We start from the raw sequence: 6005 nt of genomic DNA, 5'->3' as shown, positions 1-6005 counted from the left end.
TCTCTCCTGGTTCTGATAGGACAATGCTACAGACTCCTGGGAGATTGAACCCTGGCAGATGTACAGAAAACCTTTGGTAAGAAAGTCATGTTTGACCTTTAGAGTACTGTTTAGGTGGCTAAACACTACACTAAACAGGCCCCCTGAACCTATGTGGTAAATGTTAGTCCCATGAGCAGAGAACAGCATACATAATCCTGCCTCCTGTTGCCTGGAGAATGTGGGTCCTCTATGGGGTCAGTGCAGATTGATGCCTGGGTAGGTAGGGAGGTCAACTGGCACCCTGAACCTATGTGGTAAATGTTTGTCCCATGAGCAGAGAACAGCATATATAAATATACTGTGTAGCCTCTATAGAGAACAAGGGCATGATCCTGCCTCCTGTTGCCTGGAGAATGTGGGTCCTCTATGGGGTCAGTGCAGATTGATGCCTGGGTAGGTAGGGTAGGTTATAGTCCCCTTTGTTGATCGTTATTGTATCAATATCATTCACGAATGAAAGAAAGTTGTTGTAAAAGAATAAAATACGTTCTTATGCCATGAAATGAAATAGCTTTGCGTATCATTATCTAATCATTCTAGAAGTATTCACTCCAACTTATGAAGGTTCTTTGTTTGTGATTTTCTTGCAGGAAATATGAGCGGTTCTGAAGATGAAGTCACAGAGTTGTCGTCTGAGGAGGTGTTTAATACCAAACTGGACGCACTTAAAGTGTTTACAATGGGGCAATTCCAAAAGTGGAAGAAAAGCCACCAGGCTCTCGGCACCACATTCGAGAACCAACTTCAAGAAACTGAACATCTTAAGAAAGAGCTTGCCTCCCAACAGAGCCGGTTGGCTGCCGTGGAGGCAGGACTAACAAATTTAAAAGAAGAGGTGGAAGCCTTAAGGACCCCATCCGCTCCTGAGACCTCTGTACCCCAGCCATCCGCTCCTGACACCCCAGTACCCCAGCCATCCGCTCCTGACACCCCAGTACCCCAGCCATCCGCTCCTGACACCCCTGTACCCCAGCCATCCGCTCCTGGCACCCCTGTACCCCAGCCATCCGCTCCTGGCACCCCTGTACCCCAGCCATCCGCTCCTGAGACCCCTGGACCCCAGATGCCTGTTCATGGGACCCATAGTTACAGGCAATCCTCCTCCAAATGACCAGCCTCACCAGCGCCTGGAAATCCAATTAAAAAAACACCATGCAAAAATGGATATGATGGAGAGGCTGGAGCCCTTTTTACCGAAAGGTTTGCACTTGAGGTAGAAAATGAGCGGAGTTCAAATTGCCTTTTTCTATTACATGATGGATAAGCTGCAGATAAAAGTTAACACTGAATCTTCTGTCTTTGCTGTGTGTAATACTTGACAACATAGTTATAACATTCTAACTGGTTTGTGGGACAATGTGTAGAGGTTTAGCTTCTCTATAATAATAATAATGTATTAATAATAGTTGTAATAATAATAGTTTTGTATGTGATCTCCATGACAAAAATCATGACACATACTGATGGCATCTGTAATCTATAACTTCCTTACGTTTTTCAGATCAGTCATCCCTGGAGGACAAAGCCCTCAAGGTCTACAATAAAGGAGTCGATTTCGACATTTGGCCAGAGGGTTGGGTACCTGATGGCATTAAGGTGTCATTCAAAATATACCTGATGGAAAAAATAAAGGCACATGTGAAAAAGATTCAGAAGGACATTGTTAGCCAGAAAGAACAGGCAAGGCTAGTGAAGATGCTAGATATGCAGGACTAGCCTGACAGTTCACCATTTAAATATTTATTAAATTTTTTCCCTCTAATACATGTTGTCTTTTTATTTAACATGCCCCCAAAAATAAGATTTTTCTGTTCAATTGTATATATGATACAATGTATATAATATAGTTTTCTTTGAAAAAGATTAGAGATGTATGTATGTATGTATGTATAGTAAAAACGAATTACCTGTCCTCGCCTCAGATCATCATCATCATCATTGCAAATATGCATATTCATATGAATCTATTTACACTTATTGAATGTTCTAAAATACCAATTATTTAATGAAAGATTTATTTCAACAGGGAAAACAGTCTGAGACTAAAGTCTATTTTACAGTTGTGCCCAGCGTTTGCATATTAATAACACATACACTGTAGGTTGAATGATTAAAAACAGACAATATTCATGGTATTTATTATAATAATAATAATAGGTCCATATAAGCAGAGGCTTACTGATTCCACACAAAAGGGTAAGTAGAGAAAGGAACTTTTATTCATGCCAGAACGAAATATAGACGATAACGAAATATGTTATAAACAAGTGTATTATACAAAAGCTTACCGGAATGACAGAGAAAGGCAACGGACTGGACATTCTGTTGTACAGGAAACCGGGTCCTAATCAACACAGCCCCCCAACCCCTAGATCCACACACAACTCTACCAGGGTCTGACCCACCCGGATGAGATGTCCACCCCCACAATGCGCATCCCGGATCTGCCGCAACTGTTGTGGAAATTTCTTATACAATGTATTCTGATTGTATAAAGGACTGAGTCCCACTGTTAAGATAGGTACAGGAATGTGTGGGACCTGGTATTTGCATAGGGGACATCTATTGTCTGTCCAGATGCAGATCAATGGGTTTTAGGACAGGATAGGAGAAGATACAGCAAGGGGGCAGTAAGGCCAGTTGGCCCCTTTGGGTAAACATTATTGCAGGAAGGATAAGGTGGGGGAAGATAGCATTTGACGTGTGTGATAGAACAAAGGGAAAGGTGTTTGATTGACATGAAACAGATGGCAGCATCTTACCACACCCCTTCTTCCTATGTAATAAATACTGTCGAAATGATGTTTTTATTTAGAAACTATCCACCGTTACTTTGTAACCTGTATACTTTCTCCTTGCAAGCAAGATTAAAACCGTTTATTGCGTAATTGATTTCTCTTGTCTTACCTACCATTTTCATAGAACTATTTGGAATTTAGAAATTGCCATCACAATTTGGGGGCACGTCCGGGATCCTAATCCTGATCGGTTTGAGTCCCTTTCCTAACAGGTTAACCGTGCACGGCCAGAGAAAGCTCTGGAATTCTAGTACCGTCCAGAAAAGGCTTATCCTTTGACGGGCTGAGAAAGAGTGCCTGACGGGAGCTGTGACTCGTGCTTGATCAGTACAGGTTTCCTGCGGAAATTGAATTTGGAGGCAAGAACGCAATTCGGTCTAAAAACTTAAAGCTGGACTTTATAGTTTAAAATCTGCAGTAAAAGGTTGGACCTTTTTAAAATCTCATTTGTGGGCTGACGAGCTTGACTTCGCTTTCTGGTTGGTTGAGTATAAATTAGATTTACTGGGTAAATCTGAAACATGGGGACGTGCGACAGTAAATCTTTGGCGGTCTCTCGTGTTTACGCTGGACCGGCAAAAATTATCACTGACGTATATGGTGTTTGGACATGTGAACAATGTTTCTTTGAGCGTTATTAGGTTTTCCGGCGACTGGCGTTTTCATTCGGTGATGGATGCGCGGCCTGTCGGGCTGATTGGAGGTAGATGGCCGTGGTAACGTATGAAAAGGTGTTTGGAAAGCGTAGGCTACGGTGTGTAGACAGTGTGGAGTATATTGATCTGTGTTGTAGTTTTTTTTTTGCTCAGGTTAGATGGCTCGTTCTCCTCTGATCGCCCGTCACCCCACCCCGCGGAGTTCAGTTGGACCGATAGGTGGGTCTCCTTGGAGGCCCGATCGGGACACTGCATCGTTGGAGTCATAAGCTCTGAGGACTTTTTCGTTGTGAACGTGGAAATGCTGTGGGCAACTGGAGGTCGTTTTCTGCTCCGCTTTGGAAGTGTTGAGCATGTCTACGAGTTTCAAGAAAAGTTCCAAAAGTGGGGAGTTGTACACACCAGGTGTACACACCCGTAATCTCTTTGGCCTTGCCGCGAGTGATTCAACGGGAACACGCAGGAACGCTGAACCGCTTGAGGGAGGGGTGCGGACGGTCAGACGGGACCAGAGGGAGCATCAACCGGTGAGATTGTTCCTTAATACAGTTTTCATATGCTTTAGTAAACAATGTGGTTGTTTTTGTAAGTCAGATTTGATGGTTTTGTAGAAATTGATAGATGGATTTGAGTAAGTATGGTGACTAGAAGTTTTTTTGAGTATTGCAGTCAGGGCGGCTGTAGTTAGAAACATGTCGTTTTTGTTCCATGTCCTGACACCAATTCCCGTGCAGCAGTTGGACTGCGTGATGGAGTATAGCGTGCTCCTGTATGTGTGTTTGTGAAGTGTGGTGTTTTGGTTAATAGCGACTGTAGTTAGGCCTGACAACCATTCCTATGCTGCTAACCTATTGCGTTGCGATTAGTGCTGGATTATAAGCGGTTGGACTGCTTGAACATCTGCAATTTAGGTTGGACTTAAATATGCAATTGAGATTGGATCTCATACTTTCAGTGCCTGTAGAAGGCTCCTGTAAATTGCCGCAATTGTTGGTCAGCTTATGGTTTGGATCGGTATGCTACAGAAGTTGTATATGCACGCGCCACTTGTGTTTGTTATGGCCCGAGTCACGGGCATTTGTCATTGTCTGGTTGTGGTCGGTCTAGTAAATGCATTTGTCCATTTTGGTATTCCCTGTGCACGAGGGATCCGATTGGCTGCATTGTATATTTCTTGATAGAATATTGGATCTCGTTTACCGAGATTTGTGTTAACTTGGAAGTTTTGTAATCGCAATGTTTCTTCTTGTTTGGAGTGCGTTTGGGCGAACGCTTACATTGCGTTGTTAACATGGTTATTATGCGAGGCCTACTCTTTTGGCTTTTCCCTTTGTGCTGAAATTGTGTTGAAATTGAATTTGCCTGATGGCTGGCACACGTGGGAGTGTTAGCCTGCTAACTTAAGTGTTTAAGAGAATATTGTCCGAAATATAATTAGAGGGATAGCTTGGAAATTGGTATAATGATGATTCTGTGATTTGGTAAAATATGGTCCTGTGGTTTCGTAATGAGGGGTTAAAATAGTGTTTTCTCTCTCCTTGTATGGAGTGGGATGCAGACGATAGCAAAAGTTTTTAGTATTAAGGTAATATGCTGTTTTCCATGAAGACTGGATTCAGCAAATATAGTCATAGCCTGCAAAAGAGGGTGAAATGACTACGGCCCGTTTATTCCCCAAATAGCCAAAGCCAGTTTATTCCCCGTTTAAATAAACCCGTAAAATTAGACGTCCTATTTTAAATGCTAAATTGAGTTTGGTTAAATAAAGGTGTTTTCTAACGATAACTGGGATAATACTTGTGTTTTTAAAACCAACGCATGATACTTGTTCATGGAATTTAAATTCTGGAATGGTACGTTTGTGAACAAATAGGGTATTGATGTAAAGGTGTTTAAGGCTACATTGAGTTTCCTTTGGATTTCTCATTGTACCTTGATTATAGTGACGTCATAAATCTGTTTTCTGCCTGGAGCGCCATTCTTAAGAGTTTCTTAATTTCCACCATAATGTTGACTTGTTGTATAGATAATGATAAGTACATTTTTACAAACTGCGAAAATATTAGATAGGTTGGACTCTAAATCTAAAATCTTAAGTTAACGAACGATGTAGGCTAAATTGAGAGGATGGTCTGGGGACCATAAACGAACATTTGGCCTTGCTAATGGCTTACCATATATGTGTGGAGCTCAGAGCTTCAGGAAGGGTGGGCAGGTCCACTGGGATGGCTTCCGCCACCCTTAACATTATATCAAGGTAGCATATTACTAAGGGTTAAATTCGAGTGTTCAGCCTGTTCTCACACGTGGTAATTTTACCAACACATGTTCAGTTTTGGGATGATAAAACATTAAGTGAAAGCTGAATAAGTTTTCCTTTTGGTTGCTTTAATGTTTACATTTATGATTTCAAATCAAATTGTAGTATGGGTGAAGACCTTAAGTCATCCAACATTGTTAATTGCTAGTACAAATTTGATGTATTTGCATGAAATATGCGTGAAAGTAG

Source organism: Esox lucius, unplaced genomic scaffold (assembly GCF_011004845.1).
Source record: "Esox lucius isolate fEsoLuc1 unplaced genomic scaffold, fEsoLuc1.pri scaffold_42_arrow_ctg1, whole genome shotgun sequence".
Lineage (NCBI taxonomy): Eukaryota > Metazoa > Chordata > Actinopteri > Esociformes > Esocidae > Esox > Esox lucius.
Note: the sequence above shows the minus strand (reverse complement) of the source record.